Source organism: Oryzias latipes, chromosome 5 (assembly GCF_053564925.1).
Source record: "Oryzias latipes strain Hd-rR chromosome 5, Olatipes_Hd-rR_3.1".
NCBI classification, from domain to species: Eukaryota; Metazoa; Chordata; class Actinopteri; order Beloniformes; family Adrianichthyidae; genus Oryzias; species Oryzias latipes.
The window spans coordinates 12,824,409-12,845,639 of NC_136241.1; the positions used below are offsets into that span (position 1 = coordinate 12,824,409).

The following is a 21,231-nucleotide window of genomic DNA, read 5'->3' on the forward strand; positions in this document are numbered from 1 at the left end:
CAAAACCAACATGGAGGAGAATCTGATTGTTCTCCTGAACTTTATGACATTTTTCTTATTTGTTTGGAGACAATAATAAAATGGTCCTCAATTTTTATTCTTATTTTTGTATTTTCTCTCCCTGGACTAATGCGGGACAGCAAGTCGTCAGTCTGGGTCATCATTCAGGCATGGGTTCTACAGTAGATGGTGAAACTCACCGTACTTTTAAAAAGAGAGACGTCCAGTGTAAAGTTGATGTGTGTTCGGTGTGAGCGCAACATTACCCTGAGTTCTGTTAAGACTTGAAGGAGACTGGAAAGATTCTGTACCAGATACGTGAAAATAGAATGAAAAAAATTTGACTGCCAAGTTAGTATTCTAATACACTGTTAGGATGGAGAAAACTGATAAACTCCAATGTCTTATTGTAGGGTTAAAGGTTTGGTTCCCAATCTGCCCATCCATGTGTATCAAACCTTCCTTCGTACAACACACTGAACCCCACATTGCTCCCATAGTACGCCTGCATGAGTGCGATCTTTAAAGATCTTTGGTCTTTGCGAGAAAGTGAAAAGTGCTTTTATTTTCCTTCATAGTGGAACTTTTCTAAACAGAAATACTTTTATTGGGAAAGATGCTTGCAGAGTTCACTGGTGGTGGTGGTGGGGGGGGGGGGGGGGGTTTGCGTATGCAGTTTAGACGAGGAATTACCAAAGACCTTGAGAAGTAGAGGGGCTGTATCAATATTTTTTATTACGAAGATTACTTCTGGTGCCAACGTATATCTGGTTACCATGGTGATAAAGGAGGGGTCTCTCTGTACATAACAGGAGACTTGCGAGCTGTGTGGTAGCGGCTCCTCTTTCTGACCCAGAAAGTTAGGGACGTTTATTTGTATCTTTTGGTTCCAAAATTGGAATGACCCATCCATGGTAGCTTTGGATCTTTTAAATATTGAATACTATGTCTCTTCTTTTTTATTGTTTCCACACGAAAGAAGGTGGGGAATGGGGGGGGGGGGTGCTGCTGAAAAGTTGTTCTTTTTGCGAAAACAGTCCAAATCCAAAACGAAAGCTTAACATTTTAATTTAAAGTGTCAGTCTGATCATGTTTGATCTACTATAAAGGAGGACACAAGAACATGTTAAAAAAACCAAAAACACAATTTTCTTCACAGTGGGTCTGTAACCCTTGTGCTATCCTAGGCACTTTAACATTGGGAGTTGGGTCATCTAGACCCACTAGACAGTGCTCTGAACCTTTTTTCTTCAATGATTTGCGAACCTCACTGGTGTCCATGGATTACAAGAAATTGTTCCACCTTTGTCATGGTAGGGAGAACACGTCAATGTAAGGGTGGGGTCATAAGATAGCACAAGGGTTAACATGATTGTTTTGAACTACTGATAATGCAAAATTAATGCTGTTGTAAAATGGGGTTCCAATAGCCCGAAAACTCCTCATGAACTCTTCGTTGAAGTTTTGAGACAACTGGATATCCAATAATTCTGCAGTTTATCTTCCTTTTTCTGAAAGTAGAAAATCAAGCCAAGAATTTGCAGTAATTACACAGAGCTGCTGTAACTTTCATATTTGATAAAGACAATCCTCCGGGTTCTGATTACCAGCCAGCTGACACAGGGGGACCATGGGGCATATAAATTACGCCGCACATACTGATACAAGCCATAAATTAGAACTGGGGACCCGTATCTTTTCCTACATAATCATACTGAGATAAAATAGACAATTGTATAGCTTTGTGGGAGCAGTCTACAAGGAGCTGCAAAGTATAAAACAATGACTGACCATTCCAGTCCATCAGCCACCATGTCTTTTTTTTTTTCATTCACCTCATAGAAGGTTTTCTCAGTTTTGACTCCTGGGCTCAAATGATGCCTCAGGCACTGCTAGCCTGTAGTTCTCTAAGCATAAATATATAAAATACAACCCCCCCCCCCCCCTCCCCCCAAAAAGGGAAACCATTTAGCCAGGTAGACAAAAATCCAACAAAGTGATAACACACAGCATAGTGCATCGCTTTAGTTAGAGAAAAAGGACATTGACCTAAATGTAATACCAAAGTCACCAATCGAGATGCCGAGGTTCCTTTCAACCAGACTTGTCTGAGCTCCACCTTCTCTGAATATAAATACTGATCATGTATTATGGTAAAATATTTATTACGAGCTCCAGATCACACAAAGCATATCTGTGTGGAAACCAATGTATGTGCAAATCATTAATCAGGTTCAGAGATTGGAATGTAACTTGAATCACGCTGCACAGAGAGCACAGCTCCACAGAGGTCTGCAGCACCAGACAATAAATTTTAGATACCATGTACGGTAGCGGAGCAACTTCCACTGACGAGCAGAGGAAAGAATGCTCCAAGACTACATTATAACCTCCGATCAGACACTGGCAGTACTTCCAATATATTGAGACTCCAACATTACCTATTCAGAGCCTATTCCACAGCACTGTCATGGGACTCATTACTCCGTTTCTTTGTGCGGCTACAGACATGTGCGGGGCTGTGTGGTGGGTAAGAGAGGGAAGGTGTATGCTAACCCAGAGCACAGTTGCTGACACGGAGTGTCCATCAATACATACAGAGTACACAGGGTCTGACTGCACTGAGGGATGTTTAAAGGAAAAACTGTGGCACAGAGTGCACCATTGTTCAGGGCCACGCTGCAGTTCATGTGAGCTGCAAAGTATGGAGAAAATATGTGAGGGAGCAAGCAAAGACAGGTAGGGCGAAAAAATCCAGCAACCTGTTTCATCAAAAGTAGGAGAAAGCCTACAACTGACAAAAGATGAATTTTATCCTTTTTGTAAAATCCTGATGCCCGTCACTTTGGCTAAAATATAAAAAAACAATTGGTGTATAGTGTCATGTTTTGTTGATTTAGTGAAAAAAATGTGTCTTTTTTTTCTGCTTATCCTGCTTAGTTCATTCACATCTGACAAAAGCTAACAGATATTTTTCACAAAGAATTCCTAAACATTAATTTAATTTACTTAAATCCATCCCTCTAACTATAAAGCATAAATGAAAATCATGCATTTTAATGTTGTACCAGAGGGCTGCTGGGGGTGCTTTTTTTTAAATCACCACATATTGAGCCGAGTTTACGTAGCATGTACAATGTATATGAATGGATATGTTTCTGGAAGCCTGTTTTTCAGTTTGTTGTTGTCATTATGGGATGGTGTCTTTTGGGAATTTCTTTTAGAATTGGATGATGGAATGTAAAAAGAAGGAGGGAGAGAGCGCCCAGTCATCCCCACACCAAGATCCTTGCTGCAGCAGCAGCAGCCAGAACCCCCCAACACCCGCACGGTAGAAGATAGAGAACAACCGCCCCCCGGCTGATTACATCCGCCACCCAGGCCAGGGCCAGCAGGACCGCCACGGGGCCCCCAGAACCAGAGAGCAGGGAGGCATGGGGGGACAGAGAGTGCAGCTCCAGCTCAACCAGGAGAGCAGCCCCCCTGCTGCGTCGGGAGGGCCCAACACGGGGCCCCGCCCCACACTGAAAAAAAAGACCTGTTGGATTGACATAAAAAAATCATGGACAGCGGTTGCGCGCAAAAAAATCATGTTGAACCAATATAATTATTGCTCATAATAAAATCATGTTCTACTGTAATGAATGCTTCTTTGTTTCTGCACCTAATAATTTTACATAAACAAACAAGATTTTATTATGTCATTTACCATAATTTTTTCAAACATTTAAAACACTATTATTTGTTTGAAATTACCTACATAGTTCATTTAATTTATAAATTATTTTAATAAAATTTAAATTGAAAAATAAAATTGCAATTGCAGATTATTATTTAAAGCAAATACTTTCTTGTGCATTATGAAAATCCAATGAACATATGACACTGAACACAAATTTCAGATTTAACTTTTTTATTATCTAAACTTGAAAAATATGTTTACAGTGAAGCATAAAATGACAAATCACAATAAATTGGGCTTGCCATTTTTATTAAACAGAAGATAACAGAGCCAAAGCAAACAGCTGGAATCCCTTCTTAGGAAAAAGTTAAACTATTTAAAGGTCATTTTATTCAAAGAGTCGGATCTTTAAGCCTGAAACCTTAGACACCACTTTGCCTTATAACTCTAATACAGTTTTTTTTTGGATTACCTCAAAGGTGTGTGACGGAATGTCCAAGGGAGAGAACCCAAGAGCAGGAAGAACGACCCAAATCCAATAGTTCACTCGAAGGGACTTAAATGCCAGAGAACCATAACACCAGAGCGTAGAACGAAGACGCTCCGACACAGAAACAAGATCAGACACTGCATAAATAGACAAACCAATCAACATAATACAGAACACCTGTGACCAGCGGGAGAGCTCAAGAAGGGAAGGGCCTCCAGGAGATCATAGCAGGAGCAAAGCCACGGGCCCCATGACAAGGTGTTTCTGAGATGAGGATGGTAATCAGATTTGTGCTGTAAATAAGGCCAAAAAAGCCTTGGCATCTGCCACTCAGACACTTGGTGGGTCGACCACCACAGCCTGGGAGATGTGGACCACGAGAATGTCCTCTTCCTCACCACTGCCAGTTTCCATTAGGAGGGAAATTCCCACCGTGGTGTCCTCGATTGCCTCCTGGATTGCTGCATGGTCTTCATTCTGAAGAACACAGAAGATATTTGTGTGCACAGTTCACATTTGAAGTTTAGTTAAAGCGTCTAGATTACACAACTCACCTATACTTTGAATAAACCCCTGAACTTGCTTATATTGGCGAGAAGTTCAGCAGTCTGAAATACAAAGAGTCAAAAAATTTTAAATTCACATGAAAACTTTGGAAAAATAAAATTCTTACCCTTGGCTCATCAATAAATGTTATAGTTACTGTGTTAACAAAATCATTATATCCTTAGTGTCATGTTAACAGAGGTAGTGGGATAACTGATCAACCATCAATTTCATTATTTATTATGTATGTATCTCTCTGCATAAAAGGTGCGTGTAAAGAGTAGGGCTGGCAATCTTGGTTACCTCCCGATTCGATGACAATCCAGGAGACAATAATTCCAGTAATATATAGTAAATGCATGGTGACCCACCTGACTCAGTGAAGACTGGAGCATGGAGCCCAGCATGATCAGGGAGGAGCAGTTGGAAGTGTTGTGTGATGAGCTCTGTAATCAGGACAGAGGTTTATTAGTTACATTTCAAATATATATAGAGAGTGAGACTTCCACAGCTTTGTTGTATCATTTTAATAACTAAACATGCATTGGTTTGAAATAAATAGCTGCAAAAATATTCTGAAGAAATTAGACCAGAAAGAACATTAGACACCTCCTCCCCCCACAGGATTCAAACCAGGCTTATGAGAACCCGCGAATTTTGAAATGGAAACTGCAAAACTAAACTAGCAGATCGGGAGTGGATAATCCCCCCCACCCATAAAGGATTCCCATATTAATTTATCACAAATGGGAGGAATATGTGAAGTAGGATTACAGACATTATTATAAGGCAGTAAACTTTTTACTACACATTATACACTTGTTCCAAAAGGACATGAATATTTTCACTCAATTAAACTCTCAAAGCTAAAATAAAAAATATGTTCAGCATCATAGAATGAAAACAAAGCTCTGATTGAAACCAAAGATTTATGTAAACTGGACACACCAAACGCATTCTGTGCACGAGACGCGCACGGAGAATGATTGACAGCTGACTGAGACAGAAGTGCGGTGCTGTTTGCTGGTCAAATAATGCTGTCCTTAAACTAGCTCATGGTGGAACGGTATGGAAAAACTAAATAATGACAATAGTAATGATAGCTTCTCACATTTTCCTTCAATTTCGGTCTCCACAACGCAGAATTTAGCAAAAAGAAATCCACTTAGTGACGATGAAAATTCCCCTGGCAGAGTTTCTGCCTGTGGAAAAAAAAAGCCGTGCCCACAAGCGCCCACTGCCCTCTGTCAAAAGCGAATTCCTACGGCATAACTACTCACCACTCTTCCCCGTACATCATTTGAAATCACCGCGTTTACAGCTGAATCTGCCTGCGACGTGAAAGTACAATTTACCGCGCACACACACCTCCCCCTACCTGCCGTCCGAGGGCTGCGGCCGGCAGGGACAAAAGTGGCGCGCAGAGCCTTAACTTTGATAACTACGACAAAAGTGGATTACAAAGCTCTTCCCCGTGGAAAAAAATAACACTAATGATACATTTACGCCTTCCACTTTCTTAAATTAATTTGTTAGAGTAAATTAACTTACCTTTTTTAAGTTCCTCCAGCCAGAGCAGGTGCTTGTAGCTTCTCTAAAATGGCTGACTGCAAAGTTTCCCCTCCTGGAATTCTTCTTCACCGATGGGGTTTACTGATCCAAAATTAAGGGGCAAAGGATCAAGCATAACTATTTCATGTTTTGTCAACATGATTTAAATATATAAAAGTAACACAGCAAGAAATGATGTGTGATTTTCAAGATTATATTCTGTTTCGAAGGTAAACATAATTTGTTCATATTAAACAAACATGTTTACTATTTGTAAATTGAACAACCCCACTTTTCCCGTTTTTTCAGTGCAGAAGAGCGCCCACAGCCCCAGACGAGCACCCCACCACCACCCAGGAGTTCTGGGCATCCCCCCAGCCTAACCCCAGGTACGAGCCAGGACCCCCAAGGGAGACAACATTTAAGTTAAGGTCGGTGAGGCCTGAGCTGTAGAGAAGCCTGTCGTCAGATGAGACACAATATGGTAAAGACTTCATGTGTTTTTGTTCTCATTTATTCTTAAAAATATAAATCTGTCTCTCTGTTTGCAGGTTACATAAAACAGAAGAAAAAGAGAAGTAGAATTTCAGTGGAGAATTGCACAAAGTTTTTTCTTTTTTATCTTGCCTTTTTCTCTCTGTTCCTCTGTGTCCTCCTCCCTTTTTCTCTCAGAAAGTTCTCAGAACCCGAGGCACTGGTTAAATTAAAACCAAGCACCCCCATCATGGGCTTCAGCTGGAAGAACAAACCAGATATTAACAGTAATAAAAAGACAGATTTTAAAGAACAGAGCAGGGCACAGGAGAACACACATTTTTGCAATCACTGCTAAGCACTTTGCTGACGCACACACTCATGCTGCTCTGTTATATGATCCAGAAAGAGTGGGATAATGGAAAAAGCCTGGGGGAGTGAAGGGATTGTGTCGTCTCTCTAGCTACAATTCTCCACTGTCAGCTGCCTCGCAATCCACCGACCGGACTCATGGCCAGCCACTGAGTTTTAGGCACATCAGTTTTTCAAAGATGGAGCAACCTCAAAATGTTTTAAATAAAAGTACCTCACTCAAGTACTGATGCAGTCGTGTTAAACAAGGTCTTCTCAGAGTGAAGTGATAAACTGGTTGATGTGGATGAGAAAGAATGCATTGGAAAATCTGTGGGATTAAAGGCTTTTCTGATCAGGCATTGTGCTGGCCATCACCCACCATTTTCCTTCTGAACAAATCATTGGGGTGCCATGTATGGTCAGCGGACATATTATCAGTAAATTAATTTATTTATATATAATTCTGATATTGTTTTTGTCATGCAAGACAAAATAGACTCTTTAAAATAGATCCTTTAATAATTGCTTTACAGTGATACAAACATGACTTCTCATTCAAAAAACCATGTTGCTCTATGAAGGAAGAGTGAATTAACTAAATTTATAAAACGTTTGTCAAAAGTAGCCGAGAAAGCAGTGAAACTGTGGATTTGTACTGTGGAAAGAAAGTACACTGTAAATTCTAAATCTTCAGAGAATGAAATGACTGAAAAAGAAGAGTTTTTAGTCTGGAATTGAACATCATCTGTTTAAGTTTGTCTAACATCATAAGGAAGACTGTTCTAGATTTTCACAGCATGAAACAGACATACTGCTGGGTTTAGTCTGGACTCCTGCCATCAACAGAAGGTCTATCTTTGAGCTTCAGTGAGGTGGTTCATATGGGACCATCATGTCAAAGACCGGCTTTGGTGTTGAACTATGGAGAAACTTAAACACAAGCAATGCAACGTTTTGTCATTGTGCAACATCTTCTCTTGCACTGTTTTTCTGTGAAAGAACCATTGTAAGTTTAATAAAAATTTGTTTTGAGTAAAAGAGGTTCTTTGTTAGCTTGTTTAGTTTATTTGCCTCTGAAACAATAGAACAATCTTACAATGGAGTTTTAGGGCAAGTTTACAAATGTCTATTTTTTTATTCCGGCTTTAAAATCCTAAATGTAAAAAAGTCAATCTGTTAAATTACAAGAATAAGATATATATTTATGTCTTTAAAATTAATAAATGTAAGGGTTTTACAGTAATACATTTAAAATAAAAAACTCGTAAACTAAGGCGAAATAACACCAAAGTTGTCTGTTCATCAGAGCCATGCTCAAAGATGAAAGATGTGGAGCATTTTGTGAGGCTTTATTTCCAGATAGGTTTCTCAACCTTTTGGTGACTCAAAGCCAATTTATTATTTGTTTAGCTGGCTTTGCAGGGTTCAGCTTTGGTAATTCAGAGTTTCATTTGTAAAATAAGGAGCTCAAAGACATGTTTGGGTTAGAGGACCGCAACTTTATTCAGCCCTTATCATTCACATACCCAGAAGTCCATTTGTCACCTTACGTCATGTACCTGTCATGTGTACAAAAAACAACAAAGGGGAATGAAAATAGTGTGACATGCATCCCCTCCTTCACAGGAAACATTTTGTTTCAACACAAAACAACAAAGAGGCATGAAAATAGTGTCACATTAGAATGTTGAAAATGCAGAAAACTGGGCCTCTTCAGACAGGAGCATCACACAGACTTAGAGATCTTGTCTTTTGTTCTAGAGGAAGAAAGGATTGAAGTGGACAGCTTTAGGGATACCGATGGCTGCATCAACAGGCTGCAGAGATCCTGCAAACCACTAATCAATAAATAAAACATTAATAAACCGTTAATCAAACAAATGAGCTTCCAAACATTTGTAAAGTTATAAATTAACACTCATTTTACATTGTAATCTAAGTTTAGTCAGCCTGCTCTGCTGATGCGCAGCGTTGAATTGCTGGCCTGTATGCATACTTTGACTTTATTTGATACATTTACAAAAAAAAGGTGGAAATTTACGAGATTTAAAGTTGTAAATCCAATGTAAAGCCTTTCTATATCTATATACTGTAAACTATATATGATACTATCTATATCTCATAAAGTTACATTGCAAAACCTTTTGGTGGATTTCATCAAGAAGTTTAAAAAGCATCTTTTTACAAAAAAATGGTCTCTGTAATCATTGATGTAGTGGGCTTGACATTGTTAAAACTGGTGGTTCACATGAATACATTTAGACTTTTATCCATTTGTTGCTGCAACCTTTCTTCACCTTCAGCCCTGTGTGGGTCACTGCTTATTTTGTCAAAGCTGAAACGTACCATATGACTTTGTAATATGTTCCTGTTTCAGTTATTTAGCTGCTTTTCTTTTGTTTCCCAGTTTATTACCCTTCTTATTGAATGATAGCCAAATGTGTGTACTTGCATTTCTTTCTCTCCCTGATGAGTGTGGTCTGTCTGTTTCCACTTATTCAGGTCATATTGGTTGCAGTGTCTCAGCCTGTGTGTTGTGACTTCCCTGTGCGCCTTTTTTGCACCTACTCTCAATTTTCAGCTTATGATTTAACTCTTACACATTCTCCTTATACTTTTTATCATCTATCAACTACAAAAAGTTACAACTACTTTTTGTCTGCCCGCCTAACCTTGAAGGAGTTCTTTTGCGAACCCATGTAGCTATACTGTTGATGAAAGTAAGACTAAAAATGCTGTTTGGTTTCCCCCAAATTATGTTTTTAGTTAAATTAATGTTTTTTGTGATGGCCGTGGTGCAGCGGTAGGGTGGTTGACCTCTCATCGGGCCTTATCAGCCCATATGTCGAAGTGTCCTTGGGCAAGACACTGAACCCCACCTTGCCTCTGGTGGAAGGTTGGCACCAGTGTTTGGCAAAAAGTGCTATACAAGTGTACGGCATTTTCATTTTATGATTCTTTGATTTGTAACACTTATATTTTTATTAGAAAAAAGACTGCAGCACAACAATGCCTGACTCTTCATTTTCGAAGGAAAGCAGCATCAATAGCATCCAGCCAAGCTGCCTGAAAAGACATGGAGATCTCCCTCAAAATACTTCAGCACTTGTTAAATCATAAAGTTCAAGTCTTCTGATGTTAAAGTGTGCAGAAAAAAAGGAAAAACTTCAAAGGGACAATATTTACGCATACTTTGAATGTCTAATGTGAAAGCTGTGTATTCGTTGTAATCAGACATTTAAACTCTTCAGTGTATGGCATAAACTTGACCAGAGTCTGAACTTTTGTTCGTATTTCAGAGGAGAAAAGTTGTTGTTTTTTCTTTATACTTCATGGTCATTAAATTCCTCTCAGCCCATTCCACAATAACAGTATTAACACGCTCTTTTAAGGTCAAACAGAAGCACTGAGCAACATTAGCACTTTAAAATCCCAAAGTTGTTAATAGCTCTTCCTGCTTTTCATAGAAGCCCCTTCACACTGCTTCATCGGTGAAACATGGGAGTTTAGAACTTTTTAAACTCTGCTTTGATTGTTAAAACTGCTACTTGCAGAAAGTTTTTATTTTATAGTCGACATATTGTTGCTTTTGTTGAAGTACAAATGCAGGAAAATTCACAGAGATTTTTTGGTTTGTTGACATTTAAAAAAAAAAGTTTTTTTCCTATCTTATGATTTCAAACCAGATTTATATGAAATTTATAAAAACTAGATCATCTAAGGAAAACCTGGCTAGCTAAGTGCATGGAATTATGGATGTACTTTCTTTTTTGAACCGATCCATTTCAATGTATAGCCTTTATAAAGGTGTGCTATACTAAATGACGACAAATTTAGAGAAATAAACAAACAAAAAAGAGGAAAAATTATGTTTCTTTTTTGTGTTTGTATATTTTGAATATTTGTGGATTAGTTATATATGGAAGGGCAATGTTTTATCGTGCTGCTCTAAGTGTGTAAACATTAAGGTACCCTGACCTCAAAACAAGCACAGGGACATCACTGTAGTCCTGTAACAAGGTGTTTAACAAAGAGATGTACCAGTAAATTCTAAAATTATCTGTGGCTATTTTTTAATCAATGTTTTACTTTGAAAATCCGCCACTTCAAATTGGAAGACACCAGCCTGTTACTTTATTTGACACCACGAAAATGTCAGCTGTTCTCCTGCATGTGATTAGGTCCAGCATGGAACACTGTCAACCATGGCTTGAGTTGAAGAGCTGCATGCAACATTTGCTTTTCCTGTCATCACCCAACCTTCCTCTGCCCTCTGTCCTTCTGATCATTCTTGAATATGTCATGCTGTGCTGCTCCCCGAGGAAGCCACCGCTGACTCCATCTGTGTTGCTGCAGGGGAGTCTGAATGCTATCGGAAAGCCTGAACAAAACGTGAAATTGATGCAGGAAACTGATTTAAGATGTGCAATAAAACGAGGTTGATGTGAGACAAGTGAGACAGGAAAAAAAACACGATTTGTGATCTGTATTCACTTTTTCAAATATAAAGATAGACAAAGAGAAAGAATAATTGCTAACAGGTTTCTGTTTTAAAGAGAATGCCTCTTAATGAGCTCCCTGGTTGTAAGTTGAACTCATCCCATTGATGATTAGAATGCACAAAGGATCTCATTAGGAACCACAGCCCATCTTTGCCATCCCGTCACCTACTGCCCTGTCCTGGTCTGTCCACATCTCGGAATGAAAGACAGGATGTGAGCATTGCATCTTTAGACAGTACTAATGAAGCTCAGAGGGAGGAGTTTGGGTGGATGTTTACAGGAGAAGCTTGTTTTAAATGCTTGTTCTGAAGAAAACTGGTCTTCCAATGGTACGAGCCAGGAACTCTGACATGTTGAAGGTGTTTCCCTCTCAGGTGGATCATGATGAATTCAATCTGTAAAGATTTGAAAGGAACATGGACTCCCCATGCTGACTGCAGACCACTGACATTGGCATTCACAAAGATGCAAACAAGGTTTTCTGCAGAGTTGCAGATAAATACAACAAAAAATTGAGAATTTTGACAAGTTTTGCTTTCTTTTGATCCTTTTCTACAGTTTATCTTTTGTGTGGCATTCAGTGTAGGGTCGGAAAAAATGCTTTTTAAAACTTTTTTTTTTGTGGTGTGTGAGTCTGCGTGTGTAATGGGATTGGATCTCTCCACTTGTGACTTGCAAACACATTTAATTGCGTGTGCCATATGATGTTGAGTGCTCAAAGCCTTTGTTGTAAATTGCTAAGGGAAAAGTACTGAACTATCATTAGCAGCATTTTCTGTTTTGAATGTGTAGTTGGTGCCCCCCTCTCCTCGTGATTTTTCCCACTCCACAACAGGCAGACAAGGGCTTTCTAGACAAAAAGTTGTCATCGTTTGAACCTCTCAGCATGAAGACTTTCATGGAGAGATCAAAACAGTTTTTGTCTAAACTAGTTTTTACCAAACTAAAAAGCAACCAACTAATGTTCCTAATTCTTAGCCTCAGCCTTTGCCAAATACCCGTTACCATGATATGATTGATGGAAAACATGTTTGTATCTGTAAAATGGGCTTAAGGAACATTTGGCCACCCCAAATTAGATAATAAAATTAACAACTAAACCTAAATATCCTGCCATGTTAAAAAAAAATAGTGTAGGTAAAACCACCATTCAAAATTGTGGATTTTTTTTACATTGTGATGTTGGGATATTGTTGATTAAGCATCCCATGCTTTTTTTATTAATTATTTTATGATTATAGTTGATTCTTTTCTAAGTTTTGGTTGGGAGAGGGAGAGTGAGCAGGAGAGTTTGGGTAAGAAGGAATGGAGAGGGTAAAATAGACCAGTACCCAGATAAGACGTTTGCACGCGCAGGTTCTGAGGCCGAGGCTTCATCAGAAGGTTAACTTAGTGACTGCTGAGCCAAAACCCAGCTATTGCGAAACATATTCAAAGGTAAAATTACAGAACCACCAACGGAAAGGAGATTCACTTGTTGGTGGATCAGTTGATGAATTAAGGGCGTTTGCCTATTGCAACAGATGTAATGCGATACCTCTCATCCCAAACAAGGAAGACGAAGAAATATCGATGGAAAGCCTTTGATAGGTCTACAACTGAACTTCAGAATTTATACTAAGTTGTGTTTTTAATTAGATGAAAGTTGTCTGTTTCATTAGCCCGGCATGATACTTGAATATATTAGAGATCTGTACCACTAGTGGAAGGCTAAAATACACCATATGGACTATCTTTGATTTGATTTATTTAATCCACTAAAGGCATACAGTATTTATCTATTTCTTAACAGATCAGAATGCTAGAGGAAACTTCTCAGTATTGACAAATAACAAACTGTCATCATTCCAGGACGAGGCAGACATGATGTTCATGTTCGGTGGGGTTGGTGAGGTAAATGAGAATATCGTCTAAGTAAACAAAGACAAAGCGGTTGAGAAAAATCACGTAAAACGTCATCAACCAGTCTTTGAAATACCGCAGGAGCGTTGGTGAAGCCGAACGGCATGACGAGGTACTCATAGTGGTCAAGCGGAGTATTAAAGGCAGTCTTCCACTCGTCGCCGTCTCGGATGCAGACCAGGTGGTAGGCATTGCAGAGGTCGAGTTAAAGATACGCACCTCCTGGACAGAATCAAAAACGGAGTTAATTAAGGGAAGGGAATATTTATCCTTGACCGTGATTTGGTGAAGTTCCCAATAGTCGATGCAGGGTCTTAGAGACTTGTCTTTCTTTTCAACAAAGAAAAACCCTGCACCGACCGGAGAGGAAGAGGGACGGATGTGACCAGAGGAGAGGGCTTCTTGAATATATTGCTCCATGGCATATTTTTCAGGGCCGGACAAGTTAAATAATTTCCCATTAGGGAGGGTGGCGCCACTAAGGAGCTCAATGGAGCAATCATACAGCCTGTGGGGAGGTAACGAACTAGCTTTGGCCTTACAAAACACGGACTTGAGAACATGATAACACGATCAACATCAGTAACCTCGCCAGTGGAGGTGGTGACAGTGCGCGGAACTAGCGGAGTGCAAACAATTGGCCATACAGTAAATGCTCCAGTTAGAAATGTGGAGAGCGGACCAATCGATGTGGGGGTTGTGAAGATGCAACCAAGAAAACCCCAGAATTATAGTAGTCTGCGGCGACTGAGTGATAAAAAACCTGATGTATTAACGATGGTTACCGGAAGTAAGAACAAGAATAGGTTTAGTACGGTGAGTGATGCGGGAAAGTTGTTTGCCGCCCAACCCGGCCGCAGTGATAGGGTTGCTGAGTGATTTAGTGGGTAACGAGAATTGTTTGACCAGTTGCTGGTCAATTAAACTATGCTCGGTGCCAATTCAATCATGAACAAGCCCATTATGTGAAATTTTGACAGGTACAAATAGAAGATCATTTTCTTTGGTGTTAGAAGAGTCTTCCCCCCGTGACATGTTACCTAACGGGGGGCTCTGTAGTTTAAACGGAGTGAACACTATGAGACCATGTGACCAGAATGACCACAATAAAAACATAAACCCTCATCTTTGCGTTTTTGTCTTTCTTCTGCGGTCAACTTGGAATGACCAATTTGCATGGGTTCCTCAGTGAAGTTTCCGGAAGGTTATGGATTTGAATGATAGGAAACATTCCCCGTAGGAGTACGGATGGGTGTGTTGGAAATTTGCTTACGGTTTTGTTGACTTCTTTCTGTTTGACGTTCACGGAGCGGGATGTCAGACAGGAGGGCTGCGGAGACGAGATCTTCAAAATGATTAGCTTCAGGCTGTGTGCAAAGATGGTCTTTTATATATTCGTTTAACGATTGGTACAAAATTCCTTTGAGCGCAGTGTCGGGCCAGCCTGCCTCTACCGCCAGGATACAAAAGTCAATGACATGATCACTTACCGAGCGTCTGCGTTGTCTGAGGCTAAGCAACCGTCGGACAGCTTCTTCTTGTTTGCGGGGTTGATCGAACACAAGACGAAATTCTCCAATAAAACAGTCAAAGGGTAAGTGAGAGATGGGATGGGCAGCCAGAAATGCTTGGGCCCACTGGAGAGCTTTATTACGTAATGCATTGACAATCAGGGTGATTTTGCTGTGGTCAGTTTGGTAATACCTTGGTGCTTGACACTGTAGTAAAAATCCGCCGCAGGCTTCGACATCTCCATAGAATGGTTCCGGTTGGAGGCAGAAGAAGACGGAGGCTGAGTAGGCGCTGTGGGGTTAGAAAAGGGTTGGCAAAAGGGTTTGAGTGATACCGTCAAGGCGACGAAAGAGATCCTGCTGAGCTGAGGACATCTGGGTGAGAGCAACTGCTTGACGGCCGAGAATCATTCCTTGCTGCAATATGGTGAGGCAGAGTCCTTCCGGGTCAGCTGGGTCGGGAGTTTGGCCACTTCGTTCTGTCATGGTATGTTTTAACTTGACAGACCCAGATACTGGAACCCGTAAGAAAACTGAGGAGGCGAGAGGTAAGTATGAAATATTTAATTGCTGGTAGGTAATATCGTTTGTAGGCTGGTAAGGTTGAATCCGGAGAAATGAGTTTAAATCCTTGGCTTGAAGGTGAGGCGTGGCTGGAGGGCTTCGGAAGGAAGTTTTCCGGACGAGTCATCCTGTAGGCGAGGCGTAGCAAGATTAGCGTGAGGCAAATAAACATGACTCAAGATACTAGAACTAACCAGACTATGCACCGTTGAGGAACAACGAACTGGCATTGAATACTGGCACTGGATCTCCTTAAGAAGCAGCGGCTTGACGAGGTGAGTGAAGTCAGCTGGTCACGTCAGGAATGGAGCAGAGGAGGGTGGGGGGAGAAGACTGACAGAGGCACCATGACACACTTGATCTTCTCGCAGATTCAAAAGATAGTTGGTATAGTGAGGCAAACAGTATGAAGCTTTGACCGTCCACCATTTTTATGCACACACTAACCTGATACAGAGTAGAATACTAATATATACACCAGTAGAATTTGCCCAACGTAAATGTATAAAAATACTTTAGCACAGAACAGCCTGTTCTTTACTAATAATTGCTATTTTGGTGATTCCATTGCAAAGGTTGACAAAAGAGGTTCACCTGAATGACCACTGCAACCCTTCTGCATTCATTCTACAAGAAGTCTGCGTCTGTTGAGGCATTTAAAAACACAGTAAAGAGCCTTAAAATGAGCTCTTGTTTTCTGCCATTGTTTTATGAGGCCTTTAGCCTTGACCTCTCCTAGAATTCAACTCCCAAAGCAGCATTGGAGAACTAGTCCACTCGGGAGAAACTCAGCATCAAAATATCTTTAGAGCCCAATATGAGGTCCAAATTAAAGCAAAACTTTACCGCTTTGGTTCCATTTGCTCACCCCTTATTCTGGGAGATTAACACATGCATCAAATCCTCTTAAATTAAGCAACATTTTCTATAGAATCTTGAAAAACCTCATCACCAAAGCTACACTTTTGATCTGTTTTTTTTCTGGACTATTCTTTGGACTGTAAACTATTTTGTATTTCTTTAAGTGCTATTTAGCACAATGCATAGTAAAATATTTAACTCTGGATTATTTGGAAATTCTCATTAAAAAACTAGGTTCAGAAAATCTACATTGTCATGCAGCTTTTGTTTTGATAACAGTTTTTCATTCAGAGTGCACAGGCACTGTATACATTCAAATTACCACCAGCATTTCTCCATCTATGGCAGGAGCATATCTTTTCATTTATTTTCTATTCCATCCTGAAAGTGAGGGCAAAAGCCAGACGGCAGTCAACCCCCCTGTAAGTGGAATTCACACTAATTAGGTCGGTGTAAAGGTACTAGCTTTGCCAGTGTCCTTGTACAGCCTCATTGGACCCCTCCCCCGACAGGTACCGCTGGTCAGAGCATTTCTTAAGGCTCTTGACTCTGCCGCCGCCTTCTAAAATCACTACTCTGCTTCTCATCTTTCCTTTTTATCTTCCATCGTCTTCGGTTAGTTGTTTTTTTTCCTTTAAACAGTCATTGCAGCAACATTTTGAATTGCTTTCCCTGTGTAGCAGTGAATAAATAAGAGGATTAAAGTCTCTGAATATATATATTTTTTTCATTTGAAAATGAGTTTTCAAAGTTGAGAATATAACAAGAAAAATGGCGTTTGAGTCAGTGACAAACTTTTGGGGTTGAAAAAGTTTGGAGGAAACAGACAGACAGACTAAAAGTACTGAACATTAAGAGAATGAGGACAAGTAAAAGTAAAGGAGAAGATTTAGATCCCAGAAGTCTCAGACAGACACTTGTCCCTGGAGACTTCTTATCTAGGGGGGACATCTTTGACTTGATAACCCTATACTTAGTTACCTGTATCACTTGTGAACCTTCTTCTACAAACAGACTTACACACACACACACGCACACACACAAAGAAACACTCACATACTGACACAACAGTAACATACATTAGCTCCCACTTCCACTGCTCCTCTCCATTGCCACCTTATTAAGATTCATACACCCAAAAGGTGACTTTTTAGTCGGGCACAGTGTCAAGGCCTCCCCACCGCCACCATTCTGACCCACAAGCTGCCTGAAGGTAAAGGTACAGTGACAGGTAGTTTCCCTCTTCTGGGAATGGGTGCAGAGACCTATGTGTCATGTGTGTCTCAGACAGACAGGGAGTTGTGGTGTGATGACAAGCCCTCTATGCTTCTTGGCTGCCAGAATTTTTTTATTAATGTCTTTATCTACCTATTTTTTCTTAAAAAGCCTTTTTTTTCAACAATTCTTGATCTAGTATATGCAACAGAGGAGACTCCTGCTGAGAGCATAATTATTTATGTACTTGTGTATTTCTTTTGCGTATGTCTTAGGCATTGATGTTTGAAGTGCTGTACTTGTTTTCTGAGCTAGAAAACGCCAAATTTTCCAGGAAATCCGTTCTGCTACAGTCTTGAACCTACTTTCAAGAGTGTTTGAAAGCAAATTTAACCACATGAATTTATGAAAAATGTTATTATCTCCTTGTTCAAACCTAGTCCATATAGGACTAAATCTGACTATAGGAAATTTTTAGGAGACCTTCTGAAATCCACGAATAGCAGGAATCACTAAAAAGTGGAATAGCTGGTTCAAGACAGAACACTCATACCAGGAAGTAGAAACCTCATCAGCATCTGTGGCTTAATGTTCAGACCTAAAAGCAAAAGAACATGTTATACCAATGTTTTTTTTTTTTGTTTTGTTTTTTTAAACTTGTCCTGTCCAACAGCTGGGCAGACAGATGACAGCTGAAGGCCTCTTGTGTTGGACATATTTTACTTTTACAACAGGGGTTATGAATCTTCTGACAAACCAGAGGTATGTCTGAATAAACCCCTTTTGTAATCGAGGCCAAACTTTATTCATTTTAATTGTTTTTGAAATTGTTTTGTGTCGGACCGGACGGAAAAGGAAAAAAGGGAAGAAGAGACAGGGATGTTAGAAAAGGGGGGGATAGGAGGGTGATCATAGGAGGGGGGAGGGGGGTAAAACCATGAAGCAGCATGAAGCAACAAGCTACTGGATGTTTATCATTACGGTAAGGTTCAGATAGAATAGAAATCTCAAAGGGGTGGGGCCTGTCCACACACACACTCAAATGGACAGCTTGGACATCTGCTGCCTGCTGGCAGTGATGTCCAAGCACCCCCCCCTACCAAGGGCCCTACATGTCTAAGGTGCAAATAAAATCGAGAGAGGGGGGGCCCATTCCATACGGCAACCATGGGAGGGGAACCACTGCCAAGTAGCCCCCCCCCCAAGGCAGGCTAAACCCTTCACCCCCTCACCCTAATATGAGATTATATGAGAAAAGGGGTAAGTTGGGGACAGCTGTGAGACTGTCCCCCGGTGGTCAAACAGCCGCCAAACAGCCCCCCCCCAAGCAAGCCCAGGCCCCCACCCCCAAGCGCCGACCCAGGGAGAGCTCTGGTCAGGCCTCGACGGGACCGAGGCTGCCAACCGACCCGGGCAACCGCCGATTGCCTCAGCGGAGACCCCGACCCGTCGAATCCCCAAGGTCCCGTACCGATAGCGCCCCCCCCCCCCCCCCCCCCCCCCACAGGACGGGGCCGACAAGCCCCCCCCAGACCCTGCAACCCCAGCGGATGACACCCAGACCGACCGGGGGCCCCAAGAGGGTTCCAGAGCCAGGGAAGGGTTGATCCCAGCCCCAGGTGTAAACGGACAGCCCGCCCAGCGCCGCTGGACCTCCCCCCCCAAGCAGGACCCCCGCCAACTCCCCCAGCACAGGCAGAGAGACCACCCCCCCAAGCCAAGCCGAGCCACCACTCAACCCCCCCACCCCCACCCCCACCCCCCCCCCGTGCCCAGAAGACCCCGCAGCGCCCCAGCCCGCCCCACCCAGGCACCGGACCATTATACCAATGTTTACATCACAACAGGTCTTCCAACAGCTAAACAACACATGCAGCTCCAAAACCAAAATCTGTCTCAGTGTCATTAGAGATCTTTGAAGTACTGGATCAGAAATGAAAACAGACAGAATTACTATGACAGTTGCAGTTTACCCATTGGCCACCTGTGACAAATGGATGTTTTAAATATGTGGTAAAGGTTGATTTGAAGCATCTCATATTAAATGTTTTACCAATGCCCCCTGGTATGGAAGCAATAAAAACAAACAACAGAGAGCTATACTGTTTTTGTTTGTCATTAGTAATAACTTCTAGCTGTGCTTCAGAAAAAATAATTGAACTATCTTTTAAGGGAATATTCGGATCAGAACAATCCACCTTTGTGCTGGCAAATGTTCACACTTACCCACAATGTGTTTTGTCTGGCAGATCATGATCCAGTTTTTCTACTTTTTCTGACCCTGGATTTATACTTGTCCGTCTGCAATGCATCTCCGTTGCATGGGGAGTCTGTCTCATTACCGTCAGTTAGTTTACATTGTTTCCGTTGCGACTCCAGTCCGTGACCCCTCCCTTCTAACTCCAGGAGTGGTTTGTCCTGCCACCCTCGTCTCGAGTAGTTCACCATGCTCTCTTTGCTCATCTATAAATTAGGCAATCAGGCCCCATGCCCTCTCATTCCTCACTGAGTTCTTGTAAAATGGATGTTTTGTGTCACAAATTGTCATGTTTTCGTACTTCCAAAATTAACCTTTTGTCGTCCTTGGCAAAAATGGACGCCAGTGTTATCTGCGCTGTTAACGTGCCTTGTCAAGTGGCCACATCAAGCTAAATATGAAACATAATTTTATGAAATTGTATTTTGAAAGAACAACAACATTTTTATTTTGAAACCCAGAACCGTTTCCGCTTTCTCTGGTCTTTTCACGTGGCAGTGACGCATCAATGGACTCGTGATAGAACTCCTGCATAAAGCTTGTGTTGTGTTGCGTTGCTGAGGGAAAGACGCAAGACGCAGACATGACGGAGGTGATGTAAGCATTTCAAATGATAGCTCAATTTTTTTGTGTCAAGGCAACAGAGACGCAAGGCTAACGGACCACTGTAGATCAGCTTTTAGGGAGGGACCACATCAGAGAAGCCTCTGTGAGAAAAGGATCACACCCAGATTTTCATAATTTTTTTACTTTCATGATTAGAGTTCTGTATGCCTTAGTTCTCCATCCTGTTTTATTTTGAAGGTTTACTACATGTCTTAGATTTGAGTTTTACTTCCCTGCCCCCAATCTCTCCTGATCGCTTTCACCTGTGTCTCGTCAGTCCTGTTTGTATACATGTCTTGTCTTTGCGTTCCTCTGTGCTGGTCCAAACTGTCTTCTCCCTTGTCTACCTGGTTACTGTGACAGTTTGGTTTCGTTTCCCTGCTCAGCAGCGCTTTTGTTTATGAGTATAAAACCCTTTTTACTTGGAACCATCTGCCTCCCGTCTCTGCATTTTGGGTCCTTCACCAACCCCCACACCTAACACAGACGAGAGGAACCACAACGATGGACAAAAAATCCTTAAAGCTGCTTGGCGTGGAAGCATATGGCTTAAATTTTATACAGACAGTTTCTTCTAGTGGGTATAGAAGAGAGCGTTGTTGTTCTATTGTGTTACAAATACTTTTCTTTAGCCAAGCACAGAGTTGTAGGGGTTTAGGCAGGTCAAAGTCCTCAAACCTGTCTAGCACAATATCAACAAAACCATTATCTGTAAT

At 41.2% G+C, this 21,231-nt stretch overlaps 1 long non-coding RNA gene across 1 annotated transcript; it reads right to left on the minus strand.

Annotated features, from left to right (window-relative positions):
* Positions 1-3,896: 3,896 nt before the first annotated feature.
* LOC111947440 (uncharacterized) lies at positions 3,897-6,541 on the minus strand. The gene is made up of 4 exons (XR_002873279.2): positions 6,270-6,541; positions 5,090-5,164; positions 4,727-4,780; positions 3,897-4,649 (listed from the first exon to the last, which is right to left on the minus strand). It is a non-coding gene; the product is annotated as an uncharacterized LOC111947440 (long non-coding RNA).
* Between the last annotated feature and the right edge of the window lie 14,690 nt (positions 6,542-21,231).